Source organism: Medicago sativa, chromosome 6, assembly GCF_051527215.1.
Source record: "Medicago sativa cultivar Bolivia chromosome 6, Bolivia_mono, whole genome shotgun sequence".
In the NCBI taxonomy this organism is placed as follows: domain Eukaryota; kingdom Viridiplantae; phylum Streptophyta; class Magnoliopsida; order Fabales; family Fabaceae; genus Medicago; species Medicago sativa.
The window spans coordinates 78,043,564-78,066,313 of record NC_140754.1 but is presented as its reverse complement, the minus strand read 5'-3'; the positions used below and the strand labels follow the sequence as shown (position 1 = coordinate 78,066,313).

Genomic DNA, 22,750 nt, shown 5'->3' with positions numbered 1-22,750 from the left:
CATAAATCTATACTTAAAACATGAAATTTACACAACCCAAGAAAGGTAAACTATCTATGGAACTCACCTAATCATGAAGTGAACTTGATCCCCAAGCTTCCAAACATCACTTCCTCTTTCCATCTCTCAATACTCTAGTTCCTTTCTTTCTCCAACTTGCTTCCAAAACTTCTAGTTGTTCTTGAGGAAGAAGAAGGAGAAAACCATGATGCAAGATCCGTCTCCAACCTAAGAATCTTTGAGGAAGAAGGTTTGATGAATTGATGAGGCGAGGAGAAGAAGGAGGGGCCGATGGTTAGAGAGAAGAGAGAGAAAAACTCTTTCTCTCAACCCTAGAGAGAGAAAGCAAATGGAAAATGAATGATTTTGAGACCAAATCCAAATAAATATCCTTTGGCATGCAATTACCTCTTTGCCCTTGTCTTAAGCGTGTTTAATCTGACACTGATACTTAATTTGTAATAAGCTGATATTACATAATAAATATTCTTCATACTTATCACTACAAGAAAATCTGCATTTTGCGACACTTCAATTGCGACCTTTACCTTCAAACTGCCTCTGAATGTACACTTGCGACGGTTTCTGCAACATTTGAGGCCAACTGCCGCAGGTTTTTTAAGAAAAATTGCGACCCTTAAATAAACCGCCGCAGCTTTTTGTGTTATATCACAATTTTTGCCCAATTTACTCACCCCCCCTTTGTCAATTTCACTCTCCCGCTTCCCAATTTCACTCTCCCGGTTCCCAATTTCAAACCCTAAAACCTCCAATTTCAATTTCTCTCAATCTCAAAATCTTCATCTCACCCTAAATCTCTTTCATTTCCTCTCACCACAATCACTAACGATGCCTTCGTCGATCAAATGGTTGCCAACTTCAATTCTCTTGCAAGGAACCGAAACCCACCGATGGGGTTGACTGAAACATGTCACCAACATTTCTCTCCACCGGTAACCCTTGTCTCAATTTCTTCTTCCATGTTGTCCCTGATACTCCCTCGGAGACCCTAGTTGAGAGACTCAAACTAGCTTGGTCCCAAAACCCACTCACCGCCCTCAAACTCGTCTGTAACCTCCGTGGTGTTCGTGGTACCGGCAAGTCTAATAAAGAAGGGTTCTACACACTCCGTTCTCCACCAGCCACTCAAATCCATCTCAGTATCAATTTCGTCCTTCTCTGACTCCATCTCTCCACAAAGCACAAACCCTAATTGACAACTGTAAGTGAAAATCCTACTGATTTCATATTTTCACTTTGATTTTCGAATCCTACTGTCTTGTTTAGTGTTGAATAATTACGATTTGTGTAATTTTAGTGTAATTTTAGGAAATAATTTACACTAATAGGGTATCAATGAATAGTTACGATTTGTTCCAATTCCGCTATGCAGTAGAGATATAGCTCCGCTATAGCAGCTATTTAACAACACTATTATGTGAGGCCGATGTTCGACATTGAGTAGAATGCGTCTACTAGATGCTCAGTGGACTATTTAAGTGGCTTAATTTTTTCTCCTTTATAGCTAGCTTTTAAGAAAGGGTTCTCAAATGTTTAGATACTTATTAGATTCTCTTAGTTACACTTCCACACAAAGGTAAAAAAATGGATTTTTTATTTCAACTGGCATTATGTATTTAACTAATTACAGATTTTCATAGATATAGGTTTGATGACATTTGTTTAATTGCATTCTGTGTTCTTGTTCTGTTTATAATCGAATATTTTGTGTTTGAATGTTCAGGTGTGTTAGAAGTTTGAAGGAAAGAAGTATGACAAAGGTGATTTTGTTTTCTCTTTCCTTTTCTTTTCTTTTCTTTTTTTCTGCCCAATTATTGTAGAATTATACCAAAATGTATTGGATTTTATAAAATTATCAGGGCCTTTTGATAGAAAAAAGACAGCACCATGGGATTGTGTGTGTGTATGTTTGTGTGTGTGTGAATTTAAATGACTGTTGGAGATGCATAAACTGCTCAATTTGCTGTGACAAGTTTCGCTTTGAGTCGTGTCTGGTTTAAACTGTAATTTAATTTTACAGGTATAGAACCAATCATAGACCCGAATCTAGTAGCTTAAATTTTAAGAATAATTTGTTTTTGAGTGTTGTTAGTGCTAAAAGCCGACAAGTTAAACCTCATTGGTTTTTCGTTGTCATGTGTTCTGTATATGTTATTATGTTATGTGATGTGCTTCTCTGTGTGGAGTCTGAGTTTGTTGAAGGTTGTTTTGTAGTTTGAAGTTTGGCATCATTGATCTTATTAACAAATAAGACGGTTATTTTGTTTGGAGTTCATGTTACTGATGCGTCCCTTTGTTATAATCTGCCCTGCCGGCTAATAAAATTTGGAGAACACTTGTTCTAAAGTTAACTTATTACTATCATTATTATTTTTAGTGGACAAGAAGTAGGGCCATTATTAATGGAAGTACCATATAAAATCAACTGTGTGCATAGAAAAACTATCTTTAACGAGTTTATCATTTAAAGTCCTATATATACTTCATACAAAATCTCCAAGTACCATATTTCTGGTGCAGTTTCTTTATGGAGTTATTGTAGCACATAATCTCATGATTCTCCCTAAATCCGTGTGGCTAGCCATGAAGTGCCTAAGATCATATATGCCCCTTCTACAGGTACCAATTACACCAGTATTCACAATTCATGCCCATTGAACTATGACATGAAGCTGTTGCATAACCTCTTCTGCTATCATTGTTTGGCCATTTCCTGCTAGCACTTTAAAACAAGGTATTATTTCAACACTTATTTTGCCAATCTGACCTTAATTTTGGTGTGTCAACATTGTTTACTCCTTTCATAGCATTTAGAGACAAATGGCATTCTCTACCTTTATATAGTTAAGAATGTGAATCAGTGTTCCAATGGTCATCACATGGAGCATTTAGAAATTGACTAACCACACTGACAGCAAAAGTAATGTCCGGCCTAGTCACTGTGAGGTAATTAAGTTTTCCAACTAGACGTCGATATTGACCAGGGTCGTTCAATGGCTCCCCTTGACCTAGTAGTAGCTTGACGTTGGGATCCATAGGAGTGTCACTAGGTCAACAATCAAGCAAGCCAGTTTCCTCAAGTATATCAAGATCAATTTATTGTTTACTTTGTTGTGGATAGCTTGGTTTAGTCTTACCTTCATTCTTTTTATGGAGTGAATGCTATTAAGGCGCGAGAGTCTATCTTGTATATTGAGCTATAATTTATTCATCAAATTTTGGCTCCATTCCTGCTCATCATTGCAGCGTTATATTTGCATTGATATAATCCTACAAATTCATTTGAATCGATTGATCACCAAAATATATGAATTTTGTTTTTACTTGCTATAAGCTGTGTGCTTTGCTCTTTTCAGAAATACATGACTTGGAAGAAAACCGGAGAAGAGATGAATTTTACATATGTTGAGTGCTTGTTGTACACATTTCATCACCTAGCTCACAAAGTAAACCTTTTTTAGATCTGTAAAAAAATATCAAGCTGTTGCGAGCCACTTATATGCAGCACATAATCGAACTTGGTTCTTTTGTAGGTTCCTAATGCCACCAATAGTTTATGTGGTTACAAAATTGTTACTGGCCAGCCATCTGATAGGCTTGGAGAAGACTTATCAAAGAAATATGATGATTTTACCGAGAGGTATGGACTTTTTTTTGTTATGTTATATAAATAAAGAATTTACCTACTCGTTGGTTTGTATATTGTAGATAATTTCTTTCAGTACGCACATGTCATTTAGGATAAAAAATGTTGAGGGGAGGTTAGGTCATGCAGAAGCCTTTGTGAAGGTTTACGGTTGTTCTAATTCAAACCATACTAATGAAGGACCACCGCTAAGATTCCAAGACCTTTGAGTTTAGGGTAAAATATTGTTAATTTATGAATCCAGCAAGTTGAACATAGTATATTGTTCACTTTGACTTGTATAGTTTTTGGAACCCTCTCCCTCTCTATTTGTCTTAAGAATCTATAAATTCAAGTTATTTGTACTCATCAACTTCTCTTCGCTTTTCATTACTTCATGAATATGTTAATGTTAATTCTTCATGCCAAGACAAATAGGGATTATCTCATGTGGATGTTACTTCTAATCATGATGTATTCTTTTTCTGCAAACTACGACAATTCCAATGCCTCATTAGGACTTTACACAGTGGTAGGCTTGGATACTTTGGTTAATTAGTTTTCAAGCAGTTTGTTATTTGTAATAGTTGTTCTTACAATGTGGCCTACCTGTTATAAACTGATTTATTTCATCTCTCTTTTCTCTTAAAAGGATGCGTGCTTATTGGAGTCATTAGAGGATGAACTCAATGCTCTCCTATGTACAGAAGTAAGTTTGTTTCACACGGTTGCTTGCTTTTCTTGGTTTATCCGTTACTGCTTTTTGGATGCTCTGTATAAAATTGCAACTTTTCAGATAACTTCATATGCATGGCGTTACACAATTGTAGTAATTGTTATAGGTTAGTTTGTGGTGAAACTCTACATGCTTATTAGAAGTGTCAAATTAAATTCAACTTTGAAGATAGTTTTATCAGAAAATAGTTTAGTATTATCGCATTTTTCACCATTTGGAGACAATGTAATTATCAATGTATTACTTAAGGCATATGCATGGATTAGTTCAAAACTAGTTTCACCATTATGTTTGTTCCTAATTGGGATCAGGTTTCACTATTAACAAACCTAAAGAAGCTATGATACAAAATCAAGATGTGTATGTGCTGAAAAGTGCAAAATGGTATTTCCTTAAATCATTGAACGGAGTGTTGGTGGTTTTGAGAATTCATACTTGTGTTTTCCAATGTTTTATTCAGTGCAAGACTTACATATTCTTTCCGTCTTTTACCTACAATGTTATTCTGTTTGTTAATTTCTGTAAATGTCGTAAATTTTGTAGTGCTCCACCACCTCCTCTCCAAGAAGCAACATTCTCACGCGGCGTGGTGACCATGCGCTGTGATATATCCACGTCTAGTTCTGCTCATATATCACTTTTGGTGTCCGGTAGTGCAGACGCTTGTTTCAATGATCAGGCATGGGCGAATTGAATTGTCAATGTTCGACTTTTCACATGATTGCTCTCTTAACTTTTTACTGAGTACTTTTTTCTCTTATGTGTTTCCTCAACTTTTGGAGAATCATATTAAGAAAGAGCTCACCGAGAATAGTCAACTTGTCCAGTCACTAGTGTTTCGGTTTTTTGAATGTTTAAACTTGGTACTATATATTTTTTGTTTTAGTTAAGTTGATGTATGGATCAAACTTCTTACTCTTGAATTATGTATATTTTGCATTTTAAGTCTTTAGTAATATATTTTGAGATTGTCTTCAAATTGTAGAGAAAAAAAATTCTAAATCAGGGCTGTTCAAAAATAAATTTGTGATTTAAAAAAAAAAAACATTTGCGGCTGTTCAAACAGTCGCATTTGTGATTTTAAAAAAAATATATATATACATTTGCGGCTGTTCAAACAGTCGCAGCCATAATAAAATAAATTTTTAATTAGACATTTGCGACTGTTAGCAAATGTCGCAAGTCCCTTAAATTCCATATAAATCTCCTCATTTGCGACTGTTAGCAACTGTCGCAGCACCTTTGCGGCTGTTGGAGCGGCTGTTCCACGAAGGGTCGCAAATGACAGTTGCGACCCCAACAAATGTGACTGTTGGGGAACAGTCGCAAATGTACATTTGCGACCCTTCTAACAGTCGCAATCAGCGTTTTTAAAAGTCGCAAAATGCAGTTTTTCTTGTAGTGTATCTTCCATGAATTTAATTCCTCTGACACGATTAACGGGTAATATACCGATACTGACAGGCGGGATATTACAATATGCGTTAGCGCAGTAGAAAGAGCGGACAGACGGGCACGATAGTGCCCGTCTTTCCGCTAGTAACAATAAAGGGGTTTAAAGTTTTGCAATTTAATATGTTTGCAATAGAGCAAAGTTTAACTGTTTTGATTGCAAAATGTTAGCGGCGGCTAGGATTTTACGAATCTCCACTATTTATTTGTTGAAATTACTTAACAGTCAAGTCTTATTCATGTTTTAGCGTTTTTTATCCAAGTGATGATTTTATCGGGTTTTACTACCTATCAGCTGTCGAGTTGCACCTGTTGATTGATGAGTCATAGATTAGTCTATTTCAATGCTTTATTTAGTACCGTTTTATTTAGATTTAGTTTTATTTTATTTTAGTTTTATTTCCTTTTTGAATATTTTACTTCAAATTGCTTTTTATTTTATTTTAGGAACGAATATATGGTGGAAGGTGTCTTGGAGCAAATGAAAGAGGATTGGAGCAAATACAGTGCAAAAATACGAAGATACGAGAAAAAAATATGCCTCTACCAAGTCAGAAGCTTGGCACGGCCCATGCCAACATGTGGCACGGCCGTGCCACCCTCCAGGATGCTCTTTTGCTGCTTTTCTTCAAGCCCAAGTTACCCTGTTGCAGCTTTACCGATTTGCCCTTATAGTTGCTTAGTTTTTAAGTCAATTGTAAAGCTATAAATAGAGTAGCTCTCCATCATAAACATTCACCTCTTTTTAGAACATTTCAGTACAATTATTTTAATAAAGATTCTTTTCCTTTCTTTACTTTCTCGCAATTTATTTTCTTCTCTCTTCTTCCCCCATGTCTACAATGAACATGAGTGAGTAGACTTCTCTGTCTTGGGATTGTTGGGAAAGTCTAATGACATAATCCTAACGAACCAAGCTTTAACCCTAATTTTATGTAACCGTAATTTCTAATTTAGATTCACCGTTTTAACATGAATTAACCATTATCAAACTGTAGAAGCGAAAGTGGAGGGTTTGATAATTGTTAATCCATTATCCCAAACATCAATTCATAATGCGAAAGCGGAGCTTTGATGTTAGAACAAGTGAATCTAGACAATAATTGCAAAGGCAGCGAAATAGTCTTTGCAATTATTGAGACACAAGTAGTTTCAATCCTTATAAGCATCTTATAGTAATCAAGTCAGCGAAATAGGCTTGGTTACTAGAAGTAAACTCTCACCGGACTTTCATCGGAAAGGTGAGGGGATAAAGGGAAATCGGTCTTTAGATTTAGGCAAGTGCATCAAATTATTTATCAAATAGTATTGTATCCATATGAATAGTCGTTGCAACTAGACAATTTGCGTTACTTATTTTGGAACAATAAAAATAAATAACAATAAAGGGGTTTAAAGTTTTGCAATTTAATATGTTTGCAATAGAGCAAAGTTTAACTGTTTTGATTGCAAAATGTTAGCGGCGGCTAGGATTTTTCGAATCTCCTCTATTTATTTGTTAAAATTACTTAACAATAAAGTCTTATTCAGGTTTTAGCGTTTTTTTATCCAAGTGATGATTTTATCGGGTTTTACTACCTATCAGTTGTCGAGTTGCACCTGTTGATTACACGGGTAGGTACATGTAGTGTAACGCCCCAATATTTATATTTGTCCTTCTGAACAATTTTATTGAGTTATCATTTTTTTTTTGGTAGTATGCATTATCATTTAATGGGTGGATTCTAGGGTGAGGGTTCAATGAAGTCCCTCACCGGTGTACAATTTTATTTAACCGTTGGATTTAATAAGTTCATATTGCTTCATTATACGTGACCACACTGGATTTAAATTTAACAACTCCTCTCTGCAACCAATTCTCTCTCTCATGGCAGATTTCACCGTCGCACACTAAATGGAAAGTAAAATTAAAACAAGTTTAGGGAAATTTTAAGAAAAAATATTTGAGGAATGAAAAGGGATTTTGACAATAACTGTCGAGGAATTCAATTAGGAAATTAATTTCAGATGAATATTTATAGGAATTAGAGAAAAGAATTCCATTGTAGTTTTTGAGTATTAGTCCCATATGAATTGTTGTTTATCACGTGAAATTGATATCTTCTACCCATACACTACCAGAGCATGGTTATCAATGGGCAATGGCCAAGAAGAATAAATCATTCATTTGAGACAAATCGAAGGATATTATTTACATCTAAAGGCAAAATGATAGGCACTTGTGGGGTTTATTGTGTGATCTCAGGAGTAAATATTTATATGTAGCGGTCCGCAATCAGAGCTCCGGCAGCATGGTTATGCTTCGGAGTTCAGTGAAAGGAGATTTGTTAGACAAGAGAGAATTGGTCGCGGAGAAGAGGAATTATATCCAGTGTGATCACTAATAATTAGATCCTATGGTCTTATTAAATCTAATGGTTAAATAAAGTGGTACACCGGTGAGGGACTTAATTGAGCCCTCACCCTAGAATCCACCCATTTAATGTCCTATTTTTTAAAATTTATTTTAAAGTACATTTTTATATTATATTTTTAAACTTCCTTAAAAAAAAGCACATTTTTAAATTATACTAGGTATTAACCCGTGCGTTGCACGGGTTTGATTGAAATAGTGCTTATAATATTATTACAAATATGTGGTAATAAAAAGTGTGATAAGTATTATCATATACAATTCAATGATTTTTAATATTTTTTTATCAAATAATTTATATTTTTTCTTTACATGTAGTGATATGATTATGTTTAATATTAATTTATACAAGGAGTGTTATTTAAAAATATGAGAATTTATATTAATTTATATCGTAGGTTTATGTAATATTTGAAGGAAAATGAATATAGTTTTTGGTAGATCTTGTAATATTTTATAAGGTTAAGGACATGTCATATTTTATTAGCTTAGTGTAATCATATAAGAGCATTTCCTTTTTGAGATCGCAATGGTGCAGTCATGCCTTTTGTCAATATTGCTCGTAAGAAAGTTTGTAGTAAACTCCGGTTAGCATATGATTAATCCTTGGTGGTCTTGTTTTTGTTTTTTCATCTTTTTATCATGTTCTTGTAAATTACACAATGTGACATAACTGTTTACTTTTATTTTCCTATAGCTTATTTAAGGTCTCTCATATAATTAAAAAGACTATTATTGTGTTGATAAATTAACATCTTTTGAAGTTTCATATGAAAACTGTTGATAAATTAACATCTTTTAATGTTAAGAATGGAAAGGAAGACACAAAAGTAAAATCCTCAATATTGCATACCTTTTTTCTTTTAATTTTAGCAAGGAGAGAGTAAATTTAAACGATATATTGTCAATTGCTAAACACACCAAACAAAACCTAAACAATGGCCCAAATGAAATTCTTCTTTCATAATACACAATATATTTTCAATTGTAAATATTTCTCCCTCTTTCAAGGAGGGAGAAAGTAAATTGAAACAACATATTTTTAATTCTCAAACACACCAAACCGAACCTAGAATATGAACACGAAACATGTGTGATTCCTCTTGCAAAATACACAATATATATATATATATATATATATATATATACATATATATATATAATGAAATATGTAGGCCACTATTTATGCGATTATGAATGTATGTTTGTTGGAATTCTGTAAGCCATGGAATTTCAATCAACCATAGCAGCCTAATAAAAAATCTTGCATTAGAACGATTCAGTGGAGGAATTACTATACTAATAATGAACTAAAAGAGATTGAATAAGCCGTGACTAATCAATTGGCCGAACAAAGAAGTTACAAAATTGAAATTAATCAATTCTTTAAAATATAGAATAAGAGAAGATGCCAAATTGTTGATAATAGTGTAAGAAAGTTTTTTAGAGGTGCCACATAGGCATAATCCTAACATTAGAACGAATGAGTAAAGTTTAAAAGTGCGTTGCACGGGTTTTATTAGAATGCACTTATATGGTGCTATTTGATTTTATCAAATTTGGACAATTTTTGGAAATGGTAGTACCAATTTTTTTTTAATAAGTCAAAATATATTCAATATTGAAACATTGAGTGAAATGAATATAGTTTTATCAATAACACTATGGTTGAAATGCTCAAAGATTGAGTGAAATTGTCATGGCAAGATTTTATTGAAAATATATGCAATCTTCTTTATTAGGTTGCACATGTTGATTGCTCTATAAAACATAAAGTAAGAGGTTGTCAAAAAGTATTTTTTAATAAATAATTGTGTGATAAGAGTAAGTAAGAATACCTTTTCCTTTGTGTTATAAGAGTAAGTAAGCATATCTTTTCATCAAGTAGGATCATATTTGTAGTGAAAAATTTCCATTTTAACCTGCAAAAAGTAAAAGAATATAAAGTAAGTTTAGTACAAATGAACATGGTTGTACCAATAAAACAAATTGATCTCAAAGATTGAGTGATTGTCAAATCAAATGTGCAGGAATGAGTAGAAAATGAATGTGAGATAAGTGATGGTTATAAAGGGTATGAGTGAGAGTGAAAAATCATGCACTAAATTTTTTCTATATTTTAAGGTTATATTTGGAGGAATGCTAAGGGATACATTCAATTATGTTGGTGTAATTAAAAATTTGGAGAGTGTAAATTTTATAATCTTTTAGACATATGGACGTTACTTTTTAATGGATTTTTTTTTTAAATGGTTATGCTTCTAAGTTTAGAGATATTATTATAAGACACACACATTGATTTTTATGAGAGTATCATCAAAAGTGCATACATAATAATAGAAAATAGAAGGGACCAGAAATCATTTTGTGGTGTGGATATCCATAATATGTTTAGGTCTATTTTTTTAGTTTTTTATATATTGATTTCTTTCTTGTTCTATTTATCTTGTCTCCATCTAAATTATGTTTATTTATATTGATTTTTCCTTCTTTCAGATCCTATAATTATAATTATAATTAAATTGTGAGTAGTAGTAAATAAGAATGAATGGCTATGAATTATTAGTGATAAAAATATACTGTGAATGGAAAAGGGGTTATAAAAATTAATTAGAAAATTAATTGAGAGTTACACTTATATTAGAAATTATAAAGAAGTACATGGGAATATGGGTACACGTAGAAAGAGAGCAATTTATATGGCAAATTCTATGGTACACCCATGATTTTGAGTGTATCGGTACACCAAATTATTAAATTAATAACTAAATTAGGTGTTTTTTTGAAGAAAAATAATTATTTTCTATCATTAACAATTATAATAATTAAATCTTATTTATCGAAAGCATCTACGACATATAATTTACTTTTTTTGAATTTTTATTACTTATAAACAAATAATATTGATTATTTTTTATGAAAAATGTTAAAAATTTAATATGATTCTTATAAACAATGGAATGAGGTTTTTTCTTATGAATTGATGTTTTTTGAAATATAAATATTGACAAATAACTATTTATTTCATAAAATGGACGTTAATTTATAAATTTATGAAGTAAGAGTACCGGTACACCTCAATTTGTGAGGTGTACCGTAGAAGTTCCCAATTTATATACCAGAACCAACATTAAATTGATTTAGTGGAGAATAAATAGAGAATGAGAAATTGAACTCATCTAGACATGCCACATCATCAAAAAATTTCATAAGAATAGTTCAAGTTTTTAATTCTAAGATATATGGATTTTCTATTTGACACGGTCATGTTAATTAATTCTACACAGTCTTATGTTGGCTAATTGCCCATGTTGAACGTGTTGTTTTGTTAGCTATATCATATTCAGTTGGACTTTTTCTACCACTTAGGATATAACCACTACTCATTAGGAATTGTTAGTGGGAGTTGGTTTCTCCACAATCCACGTTTAAATTAGGGAATTGATTTGGTGGAATAATTTAACTTATTCTTTTATTTTATCGCAAGGCTTTTTATAAAGCACTACTTCGTTCTTAGCCAAACAATGACCATCCCTTTAATTTTCAATTAACGACCCAACTTTAGTAGCAACACCTCTTTCATTTCCTCATATTATACAAAATGTCTTCATTCCATTAAGAGAAGAGGAACACGAGAAACGACCGTAGGGAAAGCCAAAATATGGTGTTGTGTGAATTAAACATAAAAATGACTGAGAGATATTGTGTACGTATTGGAGCAGCAAATTTGTAGAATAAACTAAACGAAGCAAGATTGACGTACATAGATTGAGAGATTTTGCTTGAAAGGTCGTTAGGGCTCTAGTCTTGACCATGATTTAAGTGAAAATAATAGGTTATGATATTAAATTTGATATGCTTCTTGATTCAATGGATGAGTGAAGAGATTAATTATTTATTAATAAATATAAGAATTGTTGTTTAGTAATTTTTGTTATTGACTTTGAAGAATATGTGAATTTTGGTAATTATAGTATGATTGATTAGTTGTGAAATTGGTAATTTGTTGATTGATGTATATGATTGTTGATATTTGAAATTGTGAATTTTATTGATTTAAGGTGACTCCCTATTGAATTTGTCTCTAGAGGTTTTGAGAAATTTTATTAATTTCAAGGTGTGATGATTTTGTGGAATTGATAAGCTATGTGGCTTGAGAATATAAAACTATAAAGATTTGAAGAAAAAAAATACATTGCATTCATAGCATGGCATATAATGGTGTCATAAGTAATGGGGCGATTCTTATTCATGTGCCAATTAGGGCTATGCATGTGCCAAATGGGGGATTAAAACTATTTTGCCAAATGGGGCGATTAAAATCATTTTGCCAAATGGGGCGATTAATATTGTTATGCCAATTGGGGCGATATCCGGATCATGGTTTAGTTACATTTCATGCATCTGCATTAACATTAAGTCTTGTGTCTCCTTTAAAAAGAAAAAAAAACATTGAGCTTGTGGTTGTTTCTTTTAGTATATTTTGGAGTGATGAATATTTTGAACATTTAAAACGAAAAAGAAATATCTTAGCACAATTCCTTGATAATGATTGTATATTCTTATTTGATGTTGTAATTTATTATTGATTTTATTCATGGGTGTTGAAGACTAACCCTTACAACCAACATTTTAGGTACCAAAGGAGATATTCATGTGTGCTTGATGTTTGCTTGAAGCGTGGATGCGGAGAAACAAATTTGGGTTTCTAAATTGTAATTAGATTAGTTTAACTATTTTTGTTAAGTTTTTGTTAGGGAAAAAAAATAGTCATGATTTTCTAAAAAGAAAGAATTAGACGTAGTGTCTGGGATCAAAATCCGAGACGTTACATGTAGGGTCTTATTCTCTCAGAGATATGGGTTCACTGCCCTCCAGCTGTCAGTTACAACCATTACACCAGAGTTCTACAGGTTTCAGTTTTTAGGGTTGTCAGTCCTATAGAGAGATCCACTTACACTCAGAGGTTTACATGTAGGTTTTTACTCCTTCAGAGGTATTTGCAACAATAACGGATAATAGGGGTTCCTAAATTCAAAGTATCTTAAAAGTTCCATTGCCTATTGAATCTCAAAAGGGCATCAACACTCTCTCTCTCTCTCTCTCTCTCTCTCTCTCTCTCTCTCTCTCCCCCCCCCCCCCCCTCTCCCTCTCCCTCTCCCTCTCCCTCTCTCGGTAGTTCTATAAACGGGTAGCAATATCTCGTCTACCTTACCAAGGTGAGAGAAGAATGAAGTTACTATGCTGATTTTCTTCATGAAGTCACTTGTTTCCCTAACTATCATGGTTTGTTATCTTAATTACTTCCTGATTCGGGCAGGTATTCACCAATATTAGGTATGTCACCTTTCTAATTACCATTATTTCAGGGTTATGCTTCAGAGGAGACAAATCTTAGGCAACGATAGTAAAATTTAATAGGATTCAAAAAATACTTGAATGAAATTACAAAATAGAGGTTTATCTTAGAACCCTAGCCTAAAAAGATTTAGTTACACGTGGTGGCTAAAGACAAATTACAAAAGAAATAAAATATACCCTAGAGACTTGGAGTGAGGAGAGAAACTTATCCCTTGAAGCTCCTAGTGTTTGCCTTCCTCTTGAACCTCTTCGTTATGAATTGGAAATTATGAATGAAAGACTTGGTATTTATAAGTAAAGTTTCCACCTGAAGTTGGGCTAAAAAATCAGACTTTCTCCACTTAAAAGTAGAAAAAATTAATTCTAGCCCGTTTTTACTCATGCTTGGGGTGCACAACACATCCTCAGGACGCATGAGAGTGTAGAAAATGCACCCTTGGGGTGCCTAGGTCATGCCTGGGGCACATTACCATGCTCGGGGCGAATGGGACCTTGCTCGGGGAGCATGTGAGTGTTGTCATGTGAATAAATGTATGTTTCTTTGTGTTTCTGGGTGTTTGTTCCATACAAGATGTTTTGGGACTTGGTAGCAGAATTTCTTCCTCTACAATGTTTTCTAAGGCCTTTTGAATCTTCATTTTTGTTACAATGAAATTTGTTGAAGACGCCAAAGAAGCAATTTGAACTTTTAATGGTTCTAGACAATGATTCAGGTTTGCTAATGGTTCATTACATCTTTATGTTTTTAATTTCTCTTTTTGTTTTGAATTTGTTTGAGTGAATTATCTACAATTTTTCAATTCCTCATTGCACAGACTATGATAATTAGGAAAGGAATAGTTTTAACTTCGCACCCGTGCATGAAGATTAAAAATATATATTGAACATGCTTCATGTCAGTAATTTTTATTTTATTTTGCACATGAATTTTGCTGAAAAGTTCTTTGAATTGTATAATTATCATATTTTTATTTGTTATTCTAGTTAAATTTTGGAAGAATTTAACATTGAAGAATATCCCTGAAGAATTGTTCAAACAATGAACATATTTTATGATATAGCTCTCGAAGAACATTTTTGTTTAATATTAAAGCATCCCTGAAGGATTGCTCAAAGAACGAATATTTTTTATATATTTTTTCATTGTTTATAAAGATTGAGATATAGTTCTAAAAGAACTAATAATTTAATATCAAGCATTCGTAAATGATTGCAAAATAAAAATATTGTGATTTTCATTTGTCATTTTCGATAGAGGTTTGTGATGAGTTCTTCAATAACTAGATCTTTGTTAGCATCTACTGAATTTATATTTTTGTCATGCTAATCTTTTATATTTTTAATATAGTTTTTTGTTGATTTTAATTTAGTTAACACATTATCATATTTAATATTCTTAATAAAAATTTTAATAATTTAATATGGAGTATCTCTGAAGAATTGTGTAAGAGAATTGCTCTTGATCATTATGAAGATCATGTGTAATATAATTCCTGAAGAACTAAAAAAAAATTAAGATCAAAGCATCCCTAAAGGATTGCACACAAACAAATTTTTATCCTTGGTTATGAAGGTTTGCGATATATATAATTCTTGAAGAACTAAATATTTAATATCAAGCATCCTCGAATGATAGCAAAAATTATGATCTTCCTTGGTGTTGATAGATTTATGGTTGAAAATCAGATCTATTTTGTCTTTGTATTATTTTTTTAAAAAAATATTGAAGACTTATAAGTTGAAAATGTAATGTAGTTCTCGAAGAATAAATTTGTTTTTTAAGGATCTCTGAAGGATCACTCAAATAAATAATTTTCTTGAACTTTGTTTATGAAGATTTGGAAAATAGTACCTGAAGAAATAAAATTTAATATTAAATCATTGTTAAAGGATTGCGGAATTGTGATTTACTTGCTTATTGTTCATAGAGTTCTGTCGAGTTTTTAACCACAATTCAAATATTTAAGATCTATTACACATTAAGAATGCATTATATTCCTCTAAGTCTCATAGAGATTTATTACATTTAAAGGATATCATTATAAATTGATAACATATTGAAATAAGAAATGAAAGAGATGTTGAATATCTCTATATGAATTGAAAAAGTTACATGTATTTTCTTTTGGATTGTACTTCACTTATATTTGTGCAATTGAAGCACATATTATTGCAAACCAGAAGTTTACAAAATTATTTTAAGTTTTTTTTTGTTGGCAAGACCAGTTGAGTCATCTTGAATATATTATGATGCGAAGAAAAAATAGTTGATATATTCTTTTTGGGATATGTATTGAAGAGTCAAAGGTATCTTCAAGTCTAATAACTTTTGTGTATTTTTGAAAAGCCATAAGTTTTTTCAAATATAATAACTTTTATGCATTACTAATTCTATAAAATAGTTGAAATAGTTGATAATTTGAGGAAATGAGTCTCACATTTGGAGATATTTGTGAATCAATACACACATAATGATCATATGGACAAGATATATATATTTTATAACTTTAATTGATGCATCAATTATGGTGACATGTATGCTTATTGTTAACTATAATTGATATGAATCTATATCTATTATAAAATATCTTGAATAAATAATTCAATTCATAGCTCCATAGGTTGATTATAAATTGATAAATTAATTTTCCAATATTAGGAAGAGAGAATAAGCAGCTGAATATATGAACCAGAAGTTCAAATGAATCATTTTAAATAAATTATTATTATTATATCATCTTGATCCTCATATAAATCAGTGTGAACCAAAAGTTCAAAATATAATTTTATTTGCAAAGTTAAGCAAACAAAATATCATTTATTTATGCTCATATCGAAATGGATGTCAACTACGCCTGAAGCGTGGTAGAGCAGTCGGTTTCACAAACAAAGGATATGAAAATTCTGGAAGTGAAGTTTAACTTAATTTATTCTTTTTAGTTCCAATAAAACTGATCACGTACCTGAAATTTATGTAAATAAAGAGATCTCGATAAATTATGTCATGAATAAAATGTGATCGAAGCGAAAAATAGAATTCAATGTTGACGATGTTTTACATAAAATATAGCTCTAATGAAAAATGATAATGAAGGTCTGTTGTTGACAAAATCCTTATTTGATATTTTAAAGATTACAAACATATTAAATTTATTTCATCTTATTATCTACTAACTTGTTTTCTGAGAATTGTTTGATGAGAATGATCATGAGAACATTTTGGTATCATAAGATAAACAAAGCACTTACATCAAAAGATTAATCAGCAAAAAGGCAAAATTTGACTTTACAAGAATATTCAACTTTTGTATCATTAATATCAAGATCAAGACATTTATATGCCTTACCAAAATAAGAGATTTAATCATTGATGATTGACAAAATGAAGAAAGAATTGTCTTGGGCCTTAATGAAGATTTTTGATCCATTAAGGAAAAGAAACAAGTCCACTAAAACAAAATATCTCATAAAGGCTTTAAGCACATGTGAATTAAATGTAACATCATTAAATGTCACTTCTTACAACTATCAACAACTCATTACAGTTGGATGCCTCTCACGTAGAAGCATAAAGCAAGCTGGACATCCAGAACGTTCTGGATGTGTAAATTAACATTCTGGTTGTATTGAAGAAGGAAAATGAAATCAATTGAAGCTTTGGACAAATGTAAAAACGTGCCCAACAACTCTATTTTAACACTTGATCACCAAGACACTCCACATCAATAAATACATGAAGACTTGAAGAATCAAAGCAAGAGTTTTGAAAGCAAGCATTCTCTCAAGTGAAAATCACCACTACATACAAGCTCTTCACAAACAAACAAATTTCAAGCTCTCTCAATATATCATTTGGATCATGCTCATTCGAATTTGTTTATTTAAATCTCAAACATGTGTTGAGAATTTTATTTGATCCAAACCCATTTCATCATACAAAGTGTATTGTGTTCTCAAGTCTATTCGTAACAATAGTTTGAGAAAGAATTGTAGCAACCTTTCTTGTGAGAAAGCAAAGAGTTGTAGAAGCCAGCTGAGGTTGATAATACATGGTGTAACAGAACGATCTGGCGTGATCAAGAATTTATAGTGTTAGTAAGAAGTTTCTGTTAGCAGATATTATTGTGGATAATCTTACATGAGGTGTGGGGACTGGAAGTAGTCGGGTTTAGTGAACCAGGATAAATATCCTGTATTATTCTTCTTCCCTTTGTCTCTTTATTTAAGTTACATTATATACACACACTATCACAATCATGTTTTTTTTTTGGAGAGGTTTTATTAGCCAACTCAAATTGGCACCAAATAGAATTGAACCCGAGACCTTGTAGAGAAGCACACTCCAAGGTCCCAAGCCAATTCCACTACTATCACAATCATATTAATAGCTATTAATCTCTCCAGAATATTCTGGTCCTAATTAATTACAATCAAATTAATCTAGAAGTCCTAATCTATTTCATCCAATATTAATTATACAACTGCATCCAGAACATTCTGGATAAAACAATTGCATAAATAACTAAAAGACAAACTCACATTTAAAATCAAAATATAATATTATTTTATCAATCTCCAGAACAATCTTGTGCTTGTTAAAATAGTTTTACGTTTCAGCTTAATATCATTTTTCTTATTCTGCTTATATATATAATCATTTAATCCAGAACATTTTGGTCCTGGATAAAACAATTATTATAATACTCTAATCTCATTATACTAAAATTTACCAAGAACTTTCTTGAGTATACAAACTTATTTAAGTTTCAGGAATAATTTTAAAAAAGGGTCACAATTCAAATCCCCCTTTCTTGCGACGTTTCTTGCTACTTCAAATTACATAAGAGTCTGATCTCTAAATTAAACACCTAACAACTGTTGGATAAAAAGATTCAGGAAGAAGTAATGTCAAAAGAAATATACATACCAGAAGGTCTATCATGCACAAGACCACCGTTCTTCACTGGAAGGAACTACTACTTATGGAAAGGAAAAATGGAACTATTCCTAAGATCCCAAGATGTGGATATATGGAAAGTAATCACTTATGGAAATCATGTACCCATGACAACTGATGCAACCACTAAACTAGAAATAGTTACACCAGAGGCATCATGATCAAAAGAAGATAAAGAAAAAATACTCCTAAATTCTAAAGCTCGACTCTATCTATCATGCACACTAAGCATGGAAGAGAGTGAAAGAGTTGATGAATGTCATACTGCAAAAATGGTTTGGGACACTATAAAAATACATCTTGAAGGAACAAGCCACATAAAAGAAAACAAAAGTAGATATCGGTGTAAGAAAATTTGAAATCTTTGAAATGATTGAAGAAGAAAACATCGATGAAATGTACTCTAGATTCACATATATAGTAAACGAATTAAGATCACTGGGGAAAACTTATTCTTCCCACGACAGAATCAGAAAAATATTAAGATGTCTTCCAAGCACATGGAGACTCATAATTACTGCAATCACTCAGGCTAAAGATCAAAACACCTTCCCTCTTAAAGATCTCATTGGATCACCAAAAGCTCATAAGACATTACTTTAAGAAGATAAACCGATAAAAAAGGGAAAAATGATTGCTCTCAAGGAATCTCAAAATGACCAAGAAAGCACGTCCAGACAAAGTGAAGAAATCAAAGAAACTGAAGAAGAAGAAGAAGAAGAAGAAAACATTCAAGGAGAAGCAGAAGATGAACTAGCACTCATCTCAAAAAGGAGTTAAAGAATGATGAGGAAAAGAGATCAAATAAAAAGGTACTTCCTAAACAAAAGAGATAATTCAAAAGGAGAGGTTGACAAAAGTCAAGTAACTTGCTTTGGGTGTAACAAACAAGGACATTACAAAAATAAACGTCCACCAAACAAAAAGAGTCAAAAGAAATCTCCTTACTCAAAATCGATGTTTACATGGGATGATCTTGAAGAGCTAAAAGAAGAACACGCATAGGTCAATATTGTTGGTCTATATGGCTAGATGGTTACCAAGCTAGAGGGGGAGGGGCTGAATAACGCGTTTGAATTTTTTTCGGAGATTTAGTAAGAAATGATTTTAACAAATTGACTATTTGAAATTTGCTTGAACAATCACAATCAATGAATCAACAAATAGCAAATATATGTGGAATAAGATTTTATCTTAGAATTGAGAGATTCACGATACAAATCATTTTTACACAATCAATTATTAACAATCATTGAACAAGGTACAAAAAAATACACAATTTCAAACCAAACCTATGAACAAGAATAATATTCTTTCAAATCCAAAATACAATGCAAGTGTAATTGAAGAATTGAATAGACTTTGCAATCAATTGATCTAAGCAAATTGTATGAAACCTAATTCAATGAATTAGGTCAATTTTCAATGAAAAACTACTTAGATCAATACTAGAAATTAACCTATCAATTATTCTATTAATCTCAAGCAATATTGAAAAGTAAAAAGGATAAGGAAAGAGAGGGAAAACACCGGTGTTTATAGTAGTTCACCCTATTCCGTCCTCGCTTAGGGCTACGTCTACTCCACTTGATGAAGTACACCTTAACCAAGGTCATCCACTATGTAACAAATGCTGATTACAATGTTTACAAGAGTTCCTTCAAATTAAAGCCCTAATTCTTCAACTCCTATGTAAACTACTCCCCCAAACTTCAAGTACCCCTTGAATTTGGTGCTCCATGAATCTTCGGATCCTTGAATTACTCGTGCATTCCTTCGAACTCTTCACTCGAGTCTTCAATGATACGTCCGGAAAACGAACCCCTTCGACTTCAAGTGAAGGAAAATCGAATGGAAGAAAGGAGTAGAAGCAGCGGAATAATTTCGATTTTCTTTCCTTGGATCATTACGAAATTCAAACATGAATCAGTGATTCGATTGTTACCTCGAAGTTTGGAATCTGAACGTGGGAAACTGGAAACTGGAATCTCGATCACAGCCAAGCAAGCAGCAAGCAGCAAAGCCTCTAGCAAGTCCACAGGAACAGTGCTCCTCCAAAACTCGGTGCTAGCCAATGAATCGGAAGTGCAGAGAAGAAGGGTTGCTCCAAAACGTGTAACCTAAAACTTCAGCACTAGAGTTCTATTTATAGAACATCTAGTGTGCTCTGCAAGTCAGAAGTTACTATTGGGCTTTAGTAAGCCCAATAACGAGTTTAGTAACTCTGCTAACTAATTAGCATTATTTACTAAACGCACCCCTTATATAAGTCATACATATATATTTCTCTTTTGACTGTTCTTTGTGTGTGACCCTATAGGTTCTAGTCACGTTGGCAATAATATTAAATCTAATATTTAATACTATAAACAATGAGCGGTATCTAGCAACACATCATTGCTACCCAAGTGACAAGAATGTCAAGTGATCTGACGAAACCTTTCCATGATAACACTCATGTGTATATTTACTCCTTTGTCTCGATATCTTCATTGATCCCAAGGCATAGTTATTGTCACCCTTGTATAGATCAATATTTATATTTCTTGATTCCAAAATATACTGAATAACGAATAAGTCCAATATCTTATATTGACTTAGTTCGGCATGGCCATCCAATTTTACAGTCATATTTCATCAAGAGGCCTAAAGATATATCTCCTGTTTATGAGGAGGGACAAATCCCATCTAGGACACTCATGTCCCTCAGCATGATTCTTCAAGTACCCATCAACCAACATTATAGTCATCTAGTTACAAACAACGTTTGAATGGCAACAAAGCACCTGAGTCCACATCTAGAGATCATAGTGGTTTCAGGTCTAAGAGTGATATACATCATTATCATTGTGAGAATATCTTATGACATTTTCATAACATACTATGTAGTATTCTCACGGTGGGTCAATCCAGTATAAATATTACTCCTAATATTTATACCTATGTATAGACTTAATATCTCAATATCAATGACCCATGAGATGCGGTCATCAGTCTACATACATAGTAGTCTTTATGCTTTATTATTATCCCAATTCATATTAAAGCTTGACTATGGATATGTTTAAGAATAGCGTTCTTTACTTAATGTAATCTCATGATTAAGTCACACTTAATATTCCATTACATGAACTATCTATTCTAGGGACTTTATTATTTTGAAACATAACAAAATCAATAAAGAAATGCCTTATTATTATATATATTCACAATATATATTTATATCAATATCATGATACAAAGCCAAACCCAATGAATATTGATTGGATATTAGGGCTTACTCCAACAATCTCCCACTAGCACTAAATGCCAATCAAATATTAACTCAATATATATTGATCAAGTGTTAGCATCAAGCACACCCTGGGCATGATACTATTCTAGTAGATAAGGAACTCTTTCCTATGTTGGTAGGTTACACTTCTTTCAATTTCCACTTTCGATCTTCCATCGAAAAGAAATTGAAGTGTCAAAGTATACATTTGGATTATTGGTGAGATCAAGTATTCATTGCTCGCAAGATTAAACCAATTTCACCTCAGACGGGATCAATGGAATCCGCAACGCAAGAGACACATGGTTTCGCTCAGTTATGAGCTAAACAATCCAAATCATATATATTTGACATCTGTAATAGAAACAACAACTATTTGAAGCTTGTACTTTTACAAATTTCATAGTTGATATCCAAGCATAGCATTTATTCCAAATTGCGATTTGGATATACTGTACACCGATATTAAAGTCAGCATCATTGTAACTTCTTTACAATGTTCCTTTAATCCGTGTTCAAGAAACAATCCTTAGTCCTTTAAGACATCCATGGATTTTCGTGAAAGTATTCTAGTGTCGAACACTACAATCAATTTTGGTACATATTGAAAATAATTTTCTAACCATGTCTCACATGTGTAGATAAATTGTTTTGGTGACTAGTATGTCATCCACATACTCCACCAAACTAATATCAATGCTCCCACTATTCTCCTTGTGTGCACAAGATTTTTATTAATCAAAGTTTTTCATAAAACTTCACTAATAAAACAAATAATTCAACTTCAAGAAGCTTGCTCCAATTCATACATGAATTTTGTAATATATATACCTTTCTAGCATCCTTTGGATTAACGAAACCCTACATATATGTCAAATACATATACAAGGTCATTCTAATTAAAGAATGCA

At 32.3% G+C, this 22,750-nt stretch overlaps 1 long non-coding RNA gene across 2 annotated transcripts; it reads left to right on the top strand.

Annotated features, from left to right (window-relative positions):
* Nucleotides 1–2,447: 2,447 nt before the first annotated feature.
* LOC146917036 (uncharacterized) lies at nt 2,448–5,334 on the top strand. Of its 2 annotated transcripts, XR_015015423.1 has the most exons (4): nt 2,448–2,755; nt 3,378–3,467; nt 3,555–4,355; nt 4,926–5,334. It is a non-coding gene; the product is annotated as an uncharacterized LOC146917036 (long non-coding RNA). The 2 variants fall into 2 exon arrangements; XR_015015422.1 differs by lacking the exon at nt 2,448–2,755 and having other exon boundaries at nt 3,280–3,467.
* The last annotated feature ends 17,416 nt before the right edge of the window (nt 5,335–22,750 follow it).